The 12,560-nt window shown below is 40.9% G+C and overlaps 1 protein-coding gene across 4 annotated transcripts in view; it reads left to right on the top strand.

Moving 5' to 3' along the window:
• PTK2 (protein tyrosine kinase 2) overlaps window positions 1-12,560 on the top strand; it is a 204,724-nt gene that overhangs the window by 42,432 nt on the left and 149,732 nt on the right. The gene's annotated exons all lie outside the window — the stretch shown is intronic.

Here is a 12,560-nt window from a genome sequence, read left to right as displayed (position 1 = left end):
CCTGTTGAGGTCCAGAGACTTTCACATTCAGATGGTGTATTTTGACAAGAGGAGGCGGTAACTCAAATATATGCAGTTGTTAAATATGCATGTGATGTGGTTAATGTTTAAAACAGCACGGCATATGATAAAGCTGTCAGAACAACAACGGTATCGGTGGTGGTGAATCGGAGGGACAGCCTGCAAGGAGGTGGGTGGTGCTTTATGGTTGGCAGGACTTTCCACAGATACTAGCGGGGATGGTAAGGGACAAGTTCATCTGCCCAGGGTTGCAGGTGACTGTGGCAGAGCTGGAAATATTTCTTTGTTAAACCCTGTGTCTCACATCAGTGTTCTTTTTTTCCAAAAATAATAATAATTTAAAAACAGTATAAATTGACTAGCGCTGTGGGCCCAAGTGTTTGCCATGGAGCTGAGGATGAGGGTGGTTTTTCATTGTTTGCTCTCACAGTGTTTTGTCTGTGTCCCCCAACATGAGTAACTGAGGGGACAGCCTCTGTTTGAAACGTGACTTTTCCATTAACAGCGCGGTTTACTCAAAGCTAAGCAAGTTATGGGCTGGATATTTGTTACCAGGCCTGCTGCCTGTTGTCCTTACTCTTGGTTGGTGATTTTCCCAAGTAGCCTTTCTGTTATTTCTTCTTGCTGAAGTATGCTTCATATCTATCCACAAAGTGTCTTTATATAGTGAATATCTGAAGTGCAGTGGTATGTATTTATTATGTATATTATTCGGAATCTGCTCTGGAGGTACTTGCTTATTCCCATTTGAATCAAATGACCACTTCAATTAAAAGCTTGACAAATTATCTGTTGTACAGTCTTTCCCCAAGAACTTGAATGTGGCTGCTCTGAGAAGGAATCGTGCTTGCTTGGAGCAGGGAAGAGAGCTCTAAATCTGGAGAAAGTTGTTTTCCTTTCGGGGAAGGTACCTTTAAAAGGATGTGAGAATGCTGAGAGCAGTTGTCAGGAAGGCAAGTACTCGTGGAGGATGCTGCAAAATGTTTGGTGAGGCTGTGGCAAGCTCTGGGTATCGTGTTGTTCTGAGTTTCCATTCGAGACTCAAAGATTTTGTCTGCTGCTGTGAATCTGAGTCACAATGAGATTATTCCTTTCAATTCGTGTATGTGCAGGAGGCTGTCCCAGTTGCAATTCCGAGTGCAATTTTAGCTGTGACATTGAATACTGATAGAGGACAAATAATTGCCTGGGATTTTGAAATGGTAACCTTTTTCTGCGGTAAGGTGAGGGGATTTTATATAGGCTAGAAAAGCTGTACACCGTAGCTTGACTGTAGCAAGGATTTAACAATACTCACAGGTAAGGAAATTAAGGGAACTTGTTTTAAAAACATACTTAAAGTATTGTCAGAAGAAAAGAGTGCGTGAAAGGAGTCCCACAGAGGTCTGACTTGTCCTGTGGTATTACAATAGCTTCGTTAATGGCCATGATGGTGGACTTAATGTGCTTATTCAATTTACAAGTGAGAGCAGTATAAAAAGGGCTACAAGCACACTGGAGGATGGGATTAAAACTCAACAGAAACTTGACAAACTGGAGAAATAGCCAGGATGAAAGATACAAAGCGTTTGAATAAAGATGCATTCGAATAAATTCTGCATTTAGATGGGAAGCTTTAATTGATGTTGTTCTGTCACCAGAACTCATATTTGCAGAACTTCACTTTCTTTTCTGGGTGCCACTTTTAACAGATGCCGATAGAAATGCTCTCACTTCCGCCTCCTGTGTTTTAGTACTCAACTTTGCATCGTAATCCATTGGAAGTTTTTTCGGCATTTGAAGACTTTGCAGTTGCAAGGAGGGTATTTAGAATGGTCTTAGTTACAGTGTCTCGTTTAAGGTTGTGTTGCACGTAAGTTTGTTGTGGTCAGTGGTATACCAAAGTCATCCGGAAAACTTCCTCTTCAGTTCGGTTTCATAACAAACTCTTGTGGTATGAATAATTGCTTGTGTGCTGCTGAAGGTATTGGTTGACTGGCTGCTGGTTAAATCATTACTAGGGAGTTGTCCTACACGAATCTGTGTCACTGCTTTGACGTCTAGGTAACTTGGGTGTTTTATTACCTTTTAACAGAGTCCATAGATACGATCGTAGAGGGTTTCTGCAATGTGAGCCATTAGGGGCTTGGAAGGAAATGTGCTAAAATATCATAATTTCAAAGCCAGATAGAGAACAAAGTGTTCTTGTCTATACGTGAAGCTATCCTTGAATACGAGTGTGTTCGTAGTATGCCTGGAGGAATGAAAGGCTAGCTTCCTTTGGTAAATGCAATTAAACTTTTGTCCGTTTGGCACTGTTGGAATTAAAAATAATCCCTCCTGGATTTTATTCCCCTCTGAATTTGAAACAGGATGTAGGTGGCTGTTCTTAAGCCTTGGTCCTTTGTTCTTGATACTGTAGTGCAAATAAGTATTCGTTACTAGAATCAAGAAATAGTAAGAAAGCCAGAAAATGTGTATTACGGTACTACATCAGATAGTTACAGAATAATGAGAAATGAGCATATACTGGGTTTCTAGTCGGAAATGGAGCGAAGCATTTTCCCAGAATGGAATCTTAAATGCGGATGTTCTCTCCTTGAAGACTCTCTCCTTCAGAGATACTCTGGTGAGTTGAGTGAAGTGGTGTTCTCCTAGCATAAGGTATTGAAAAGTGAATGGGAAATGAAAGCTTGTCTGTGTAGCTGAATTCCAGAGGTGCACTACATTTGAGGTCTCTCCAATGTTTTTGGGTGGATTTTGTGATGTACAGCATCGAATTTAGGTAAGTACCATCCACACACAGTCATTGTGATCTTGAAATAGTAAATGGCTTTGGAACTAGCTTTAGTTCCATGTGACCAGAAAAAAAAAAACTATAAAAATGAAGTGATACGTCTTCAACTCAGCCTAACAATGTTGCTCTTCCTGAATTAAAAAAATGTTTTCCTTCAGTCATTTGTTAGTGTGTTCCTTACAGAAAGCCTGCTGGTGATCCCTTTAGTTAAACCAGATTCATCCCCTGGAACCCTCCACAGAAACACACTGCCTCAAAAAAACCTGCTGCTGCTTTTTCTGTTAGCTACCAGCTATGAGGCAGGGTGTTCAGTGCTGTGCTGTGTAGCTGGATCCTTCTTATCCTAAATCTACACCTGCTGTCTGATATATTTGCATATAGCAACCTGAAATGCAACAATGCTTTTCAGACTAGAGGGGAAAAAAGAAGCAGGGTTACTTTCTATGATGTTAAAAGACGGAAAATTAAAAGTCAGTTTTGAGGAATAGCCAGATGAAGTTGCAGTAGCAAGAGCTGACAAACTGATGAAAAGCAGAATTCTTAAAAATAAATGTTCCTGCTTAATACAGTGGGTAATAAATTCTGCAGCGATTATTCATATAGCTGAGAACAAACTCAGTAATACTAGCAGAGAACTGTTGTCAATGTCGCTGTTTAAAGCACAAATGAATAACCAACTGTGGACTCAAAACTAAATAAGTACAAAATAGTGGCCTTTTGATTTTTCACTTCGATTCTAAAGAAGTGAATGTGAACTGTGCTAGAGATTGTAGGCAGTTCCTCTCGCTGGTCATGTCACATTGCCTGTTGTACGGTGCCTAGGGGGTTATGCAAGGAAACCTGCATCATTTGTTTCATTACAGTAGTTTCAATACCTTTGGAAAATCAGGATTTTCTTCAAGGAATTTTTGAAAATTTTATCTAGATTTCTGCTTCTTTTCCAACAGTATTCAATTTACTAAATTAAATAAAACAGTATTAACATTTTAAATGTATTTTTCATAGGTTCGTAATATCTCTGGTTGTAATTTTTTACTTTGTGTTTAGATGAGGCACTCATACAAATGAAAAAACAAGGAATTAGCAATTTTCAGTCTATAAAAAGCTAGTGCTGTCATGTCAGAATAGTTGTCTGCATGCCCCTTGAAGTTTGGAAGTCCCAAGAAAGCTTTTTCTTCTTTTGATACAAGTGTACTTTATAATTTTAATTCTTTCTCCACCATTGAGGAATGTGCTATATCTAGACTTCCAAATACTGTATCGCAAAGCTCCTATTCCTTTTGGATGAGAATTATTGCTGATAAAATTTGTCACCTTGAAGAAATTTCCTTTGCCTATTGTATGCTAAATCTTCCTTCTTTAAAATTTTGTTGTGTACTTCTAATAGTCTAATTCTCTGTGCTCATAAAATACCTTTTGCTACTGTTATATACCTCTGACACTCGGTAAAGCAATGTGTCTATCCTTTGCTGCTGTGAGGTGTCTGGCTTTTTGCATTGAACACTTTTGGGATGTGAGGAGAAGACGACAAAAACTTTGAAATTCAATATTTGCAAGCCTTTTTAATGAAACTTTCTATGCTCATTTTGGCTGCTCTTTTGACACTGCCCTCTCCCACCCTCCCTTTGCCCCCATCCATATCTTGTAGCTCATGTCCAAACAATTCAAAAGCAACAGCATGGTTTTGATTAAAAGATAACTTCCTCAGTGAGTAGAGTTGGGGTGATGAGACATACTGAACAGCTCGCTAAAACCTAGGTGACTTAGCGTTTCTTCTTTTTCCTTTAGAAAACGTTGTTGTTAATCTTTTATTTGTTGTGGCTGGTCTCCACCTGGACTTCAAGCTGCTGGTCACAAGCCACTGAGTCTGACAGTCTGGACTGTTTTCGGTTTGTCTCAATGTCCATTTATTTCGTCCACGCTTCATCAGTTTGTCTATGAAGATGTTGTCAAAGGGAGGCAGTGTTGGAAGCTTTGCTGAAGTAAAGATAAACAACATCCCCTTGTCCACCAAGCTAGCCCATTCATCATAGAAGTCTATCAGGTTGGTCAGGAATGATAGACCTCCATCACTTGTGCCTGGAAGCTATCAACATACTCCAGAAACCCTTGGGATTTGTTGTACCCTGCTGTATTGACCCTCCAGCAGATACCAGGGTGGTTAGCCCCTGTGATGACCACGGCCTGCTTATTCCAGTTCTGTCTTTCCATATCTCCTGCTGCACTCCTTGTTAGATATCCTTTTCGATCAGTTCTTCACCCGGTTATCATCTGTGCCCTCCATCATTTCTAGTTTCAAGCTCTTCTCACCAAGTTGGCCAGCCTGCTGGTAAAGATGCTTTTGCCTCACTTTGTAAGGTGGATCCCTTCTCTTCCAAGAAGTCTTCAATCCTCAGAGAGGATCCCAGCCAAAACCCTGTTGCCAACACCAGCTGTGCAACCTTTTGTTGACCCACAAGATCCATCTACTCCTCAAGCCGTTGCTCTTCTCAGTAGTATCAGAAGAAACAGAAAAGGACAAGTGCTTGTAGCATCAGTAAACTAGGGGTAGCCTTATATGTAATTATCCAAGCTAAATAATTGGCTTGTGTTTGCAAGTAAGTCTATGGTTTGTCAGTGATGGTTAGCTAAGGCAGTAATTCATTATTCCCTCCTGAAGACATTCCATCAGCAAAATGCTGGTGAGCGTTAATTTGATATTGTTTAGAGGCAACAATGTCACTTCATCAAACCAACCTGAAAAGCTACCAAGATCTGGTTTGCTTATTTTGAGATTGGTTTAGGGCATTACTGGCTTTGTTATAGCCCATGAAAATACAGCCTAACGTAAAGTTAATTATTTAGAAAGAAAGAGAGAATCTTTCTTTTGTAACAGGGTGTAGAAAGGGGGAAGACTATCTGCAATGACAGATCTAGGAGTCTTTATTTTTTAAAAAATGCAGGATAAATATTAGTTGCTGCTGCTTCTCATTTAAAATGTTGGTTTTTGTAGAGGTCATTTTGAAAGTAAACTACACTAAGCCGGTGTATAAAGTCATCTTTTTAATGTTTTTTTCTGACCTTGGAATCTATATTTGTATTTACACCTATATGTTGGTGCTGTACATTCTGTAAATGTAACTTATGTGGCTCTGAACATGCCAGAGTTTTACTAAACAGTAATAAATTCTATGTATGTCTATAGATGTAGATAAACTTGGTTTTTGAAAAAAAAATGTTATTCATATAAACACTTCCATAAGAGATTCTTAAACTTTGGTATATGTAGTACCAGCAGTGTAAAAATGTAGTTTAAGAGGCTCTTCCATCTGTGTGTGGCAGCCGGACTGTGCTCGAAGGTTATGTTTGGCATCTCAGTCTTGCACTGAAGGGGCAGAAGAAAAAGAATAGAAGGAAAAAGGTTTCAGCGTAGGGTATTGAATTTTGGGGATAAAAGTCAGAACTGGGAGTAGTGTGGCACCCCTAGTAATTGGTTTAGTCTGTTTTGATGCTCAAAGTGAAATTCAATGCATTTATCGCTTGATTAATGCACTGTGACAGGACTGCATGAAAATGTAGGGAGTAGGAGTTGATGACGTGAAAAGTCCTTCTAGTCCTACGCTTTGTGTTCCTGTAAACATCAGCAAGCTGGTTTAGTAGTCTGATAACTTTAAAAAAGCAAACAATGAAACAAAACAAAAGCCTGCAGCAGTTGAGCACATTCCTGTAGTGCTTCCTGTCTAGCTCCCAAGATTTTGGGGAGCACACAGTTATGATTGTTCTTGATTCTCTGCAACCACCTGGAAGTGGAAGAATTCCAGAAGTCAAGGATACGCCATATGCAAAGCCAAAGGCACGTTGCTGAGTGTTATTCAAGTGGCATACTTGATCTGGATCTAAAGTGGAATTTTGTCTGGACTCTGCCAATGTTACAGAAACATGAGATTTCTCACATTTCTGCAGGAAAAACTGGTTTTTGGCCTCAGGGGAGTAGCTGTATAATGAATGCTGTTGTGCTTCTCAGAAGTGCAGGTTGCACTCTGGTGGAAGTGGAGCTGGTGCACTCATTTCAGTGGGTACCTTTGCAAAGACCTGACCAAGCGTCCCTGTTCCAGCTTGATGGAGCAAACCCTGCTGGAATGAGACATCCTGATAGTAGCAGAGTATGCAAAAATTGTTTCCCATTTTGTTACACATACTGTGTGCTAACAGTGAACTAATTGTCAGTGCTATTTTAGAGCATCAGCCAGAGGGAGTTGCTTTTAAATTGAAAGATTGGCTGTAGTAGCTCTAAGAAGAGTATGCCTCCTCATTTACCCTGGGACACTGTACAGCTGCAAACTAAGGGAACTTCTTAAGGCTGTTTGGTAAGGAGTTAGGAACTTAAGGGATTTGTTTGCTGTAGGGTGGGATTTTCTGAGTTTGTAAAAGTTTGTTTGAAAGTCAAGGCAGGAGGTAGGTAGCTGAGAGAACTGGGAAATTCACCTATCTCCTTAAACTACGAAAAAAAAAGATGTAAAAGCAGAGCCAGCCTTGCAAGTGGAGGACGGTGAGCTATTCAGGCATTAGGGTACAGTGAATGGGAGACTGTGTCGCTTCTTTACAACACGAAACCTTTGGTGGCAGCTGTTGAAGTGTCTTGTAATGGTGCAGAACACGGTAAGAAAAACATGAAATTCTGAAAGCTAAAGAAATTAATAATTACAGTACATAAACAGGTATACTTTATCTTGCAAGCAGTATCATGCTTATGCCCATAACACAGTTACTCTGTTTTTAATAAGGCTACTCCACAGAAAAGTACAATTTCTGCTAATTTCTGTAACCACTTCAACTCTTGTAGTTCTTCAAACTCATAGAAATAATACACAGAACGGATTTCTCTTAAACCACACACCATGTTGGTTTCCTGTCCAGTTATATTTGCATCTCATATTGTAGCTTTCTGCTGCAGAAGCAACCGAGATGACTAAACCTTGATAAATTTTTCAAGATGTTACTTTTCTTTTCCCTCTAAAAAAACTCAAAAGTATGGAAAAGGAGCATTCTCCCTATCCCTCCACTTTGTCAAGAAGATGTTGACATAATCTTTCTGGATTTCTGTAAAGCTTTTGATCTTGTCTCTCACAGTATCCTTCTGGACAAGATGACCAGAATGCAGTTAGATAAAAGCATAATATGATGGGTGAACAACTGGCTGATGGGTCAGGCCAAGAAGCTTCTTGTAAATGGCGTAACGTTGGGATGGTGACCTGTTGCTAGTAGGGTTCCCCAGGGCTCCATTTTAGGACCAGCCCTCTTCAGTGTTTTCATGCATGATTTGGATGTAGGATGTGAAGGGTTTTTAGAGCAAGTCCACGGATGATACCAAATTGGGTGGACCTGTTGACTCCATCAAGGGTGGTGAGGCCTTGCAGACATCTGGACAAATTAGAGGGGTGGGCAATCACCAACAACATGAAGTTTAACAAGAGCAAGTGCTGGGTTCTGCACCTGGGAAGGGGCAACCCTGGTTATACGTACACACTGAGGGACGAGATGTTGGAGAGCAGCCTCACAGGGAGGGATCTGGGGTTTTGGTCAACAGCAAGCTGAACATGAGCCAGCAGCATGCCTTGGCGGCCAGAAGGGCCAACCGTACCCTGGGGTGTGTCAAGCACAGCATTGCTAGTCGGTCGAGGGAAGGAATTGTCCTGCTCTGTTCTGTGCTGGTGTGGCCTCACCTCAAGTACTGTGTGCAGTTTTGGGTGCCACAGTACAAGAAAGATATAAAGCTGTTAGAAAGTGTCCAAAGAAGAGCTATGAAGATGGTGATGGGTTTGGAGGACAAGGTGTATGAGGAGCGGCTGAGGTGCCTTGGTTTGTTCAGCCCAGAGCAGAGCAGGCCGAGGGGAGGCCTCATGGCGGCCTGCAGCTCCCTCACGAGGGGAGCGGAGGGGCAGGCGCTGAGCTCTGCTCTCTGGGGACAGCAACAGGACCCGAGGGAACGGCATGGAGCTGGGACAGGGGAGGGTCAGGCTGGGTGTTAGGGAAAGGTTCTTCATGGAGAGGGTGGTCAGGCACTGGGACAGGCTCCCCCGGGCAGTGGTCACAGCGCCAAGCCTGCGAGAGTTCAAGACTTGTTTAGACAACGCTCTCAGACATGTAGTCTGATTTTTTTTGGGTGGTCTTCTGGGAACCCAGGAGTTGGACTCGATCATCCTGGTGGGTCCCTTCCAACTCGGGATATTCTGTGATTCTAAGATACCTGTGGAATTGGGCACAATTAGCGGTGTGTTTTGATGAGACCTGAAACTTGCTTGGATGTGCTTGCTATACTATCCAAGTATGTTAGTATCTAAGGTTTTGATAGCAGCAAATATGAAGTAAAGGAGGGGTGGGGATGATGGCGTTACTGAAAGAAGGATTCTGGAAATCAGGTTGGATCTTATGTAGTTGTTTATATAAAATATTAGTTGTTTGTGTTTTTTTTTTCTGCAAGACCTGAGCTGGGAGTGGCTTGGGATCGTCTCCCAAAATACACATAAGCTTGTTTGAAGTAGAACATCATGGGCCACAGTGAACTAAGAGGAAAAACATTACGTGGTTGAACTTTTATCAGACTTTGTTATAAGTTACGCCTAAAATGATCATAAATGAAAGACTATATGAGAATTCCTGCTGATTGTTCCCTGGTCAACTATGCATCCTCCAAGAGGAGGACTAAATGGTTTTGTTAAGCTTCTAAAACTTTAGACCTTATGATACAGAAAGGTATATGGTGGGATGTTAGAGGTAGTTGTGATGATTGAGGTTCTGGAAACATCAGCAGTTGAATTACTGACATTTTGTAATGTACAACTTGTTTTATAAGGGTTTTAAATTGAAATTTGGAGGACAGTGATGAGCTTTGTTGAACAACCTTCCTCTTTCAAAGCCTGAGGGGAAGAAGAAGTTTGTCCTTCCTACCCTCAAGACAGAAACAACTAGACATAAGTCATTTAACCTATGAAGATGACCTATTAAGATGGCAGTTTCATAGATACTTCTGCAATTTAAAAATTCTTAGTGTGCCTTCATTTCGGAATGCTTAAACTTCTCTACCAGCAGATTTTGTTCTCCATGTGCTGCCACCAAAACCAGGCTTACAATCTTCCTCTGTTTATGCATTCACTGGTTTTTGTCTCAGCCTCTCATTTGCATAAAAATCTTAACACCATAACTTGGTTGAAAGGCATCAAATGGGATTGTGGAGGTTTTTTGCCACGGTTTTTTTGGAAGTGGTGTTTGACAGCTCACTACTAGACAAGAGATGAGTTCTTGGCCTTGTCAGATGCTGTTATGTGCTGACAGCATTGCTCCTGTGACGTTTGGTAATGTAGGTCATTCAGGTTGCTGTCAGGTTTTTTAATGTTGTGTCTACCATTGCAAGACACTGGATATTTATCTAATATCCCTTTCCCTAGATCTGAAGAAGGGCTGTGCCTCAAAAAGTTCTCAGCTGTATCGCTTGGTCTTGCACTTTTTGGTCTTGCTTATTTTAATTTGTATTACAACGTTTTTGAATGTCTTTCACTTCATTGAAATGCTGCCTTTTATGTGTAGTTGTCCTCAAGTCGCTGGATAAAGTTAATTACACTTAAAAGTCAGTTGAATTTGGAGCTACAGTGGAGAGGTGGTATGGGTCTGCTTGTAAATGTACGTGTTGCAGAAGGACGCAGACTAGGGGCAATTGCTGTCTTTGAAACAGTTTTACCCAGTGTTACAGCTTGTTAACGAACCCAACGTGGGCTTTATTTCGCAGTGACATCCCGGAAGCCTTTTTACAACTCAGCAATACATACTTGTATTTTCTGGGCACTTTGGTTTAGAGTTTACAGGCACTTCCGTGGGTAAGCTTGTTTTGACAGAACAGTGCAGTTGTGTCTAATTGGAGCAACAAATGAGTTTATATAAGGTGGTAGATTTTGCATCGAATAAAAGGTTTTGTGTTACCTGAGGACAACCTTTGATCCCCATAACAGAGCGGATAATGCCTCATGCACACACCAATAAACTTTCAAGGAGCTGCTTCTCAGGTAGTCAGAGACACAGGAGAAAGTTCCTGTAAAGTGAATGGCACTTCTCGGTAGAAAATTGTAAGGGGGGAATGGTTGAAGTGAACAGGAGTTGATTTTTTGTGTGTGTGGTTTAGGGGCTATGCTACAGCTGACTTTACTGAGGTTGTGATAAAAAAAAAGAAGTTAAACTCAATTTTTTTTTGAATTTCTCATGCAACAGTTCTGACCCCAAATTATGCTAATGGAAGAGGAGAAGGTGTATTTGTGCATCTTTTCTTATATTTTAAATATACATTATTCTTTGCTTGATAGGTTAGGCACAGAATTTGCTTGTTTAAGCAGCCTTAACATTTGCGTTTATAAAACTTTAATTAAAAAGACATTATGTAAAAATGAATTTTTAATTTCCTGCTTTCTTAGGCTTGAAGGATGTCAACACTGGCTTGACTGGTCTAACACTGAAACATTAGAGTTAGATGGGTGTTTATCGTAGCCTGTAAGTGTTTATTTACACGTGGAAATTATTTGTGCTACTCTCATCCTTCAGTAAGAAATACATTACTAACCATTCCACCAGATTTTTTAAAATATAAATGGAATAATGGTGCATTATTGTGGAGTTTTTTTTTCCATTTGCGATTGCGTTTAGTGATTTGAAAGTCTGAGGAATTGCTAATGTTATATTTGTGTTTTATGTAATGCTGTGAGTCTTTGAAAATTACATGCTTTCTTCTGAGGTGCGGTGATACATAAATCAGACACAACTCTTAGTTGTAAACATCTTTTTAGCACACATTTTTTTTTGGTAAGCTGTTGTTCTAGCTGTGTATTTAGCATCTGGAGGAGAAGCTGGTAGGACGAGGGAAACATGTCCAGGCTATGCCATTTCTGGTAAATTAATTGGACCCTCTGTGGCTGTGTAGCTTTCTGTTGTATAACTGGTTATTAGATAGATGAGAGAAAAATCAGCCCAGATACGAGCAGACACTTCAGAGACTTGCTGACCCCTAACCAACTTCTTTTTCCTCTATCGCCTCTTCGAAGATGTGACCAATTATGTCTCGTTTACCTTTGAATTAATGAAGAGGGGTTTTCAGGGGCGTCTGTAAGGTCAACTGATCCACTCATGCGTCCCTTCCACAGAACAAAAGTGATCCTTGCAGAATGAGTCTCCATTAAACAGCATCAAAGGGGGGGGTTCTCCCCCTTGAGGTACTTTCTGCTGTGTTTAGCCCATAACCAGAGCCTTTTCCCTACAAACAGAGGAAGCTTTTGTAAGGTTCTGATGACCGTTCTGGATAGCTTTGTGTCTCACTCCTTCTCCCCATCCAAACTGGAAGAGAAAAGCAGTGCAACTGGTAAGCACGGGGAGCAGAATTATCAGACTTGACTTTGCCTTAAAGCAAGGAGCAGGAGGTGCAGGGTTGGGTCTTTTCTCCTCTTAGCTTTCCAGCTCACCAGCAAGCAGATTTCTGCTTTGTGGAAGCGCTGGAATTGTGAAGGAACTTCTCAAAGACATCTTGAGGACAACAACAGGGTTTTTGGTAAACAACCTAGAATCCAAAGAGGCAGAAGATTGGAATCAGGGCCCTAAGGAAGGAGTAATTTTAAAACATTCTCGGATTTCATGGTGCTGCCTTTATATTTCTCTACAATAAGCCTTCACAAAAGTAAATGGAAGGAAGTGGGAGAGTATGAGGGGGCTAGTCCACCCACAAGAAAATCTGCTATGACTTTCATGCCTG

This window comes from Cygnus atratus, chromosome 2, assembly GCF_013377495.2.
Source record: "Cygnus atratus isolate AKBS03 ecotype Queensland, Australia chromosome 2, CAtr_DNAZoo_HiC_assembly, whole genome shotgun sequence".
NCBI classification, from domain to species: domain Eukaryota; kingdom Metazoa; phylum Chordata; class Aves; order Anseriformes; family Anatidae; genus Cygnus; species Cygnus atratus.
Note: the sequence above shows the minus strand (reverse complement) of the source record. Positions and strands in the feature narration are given on the sequence as shown.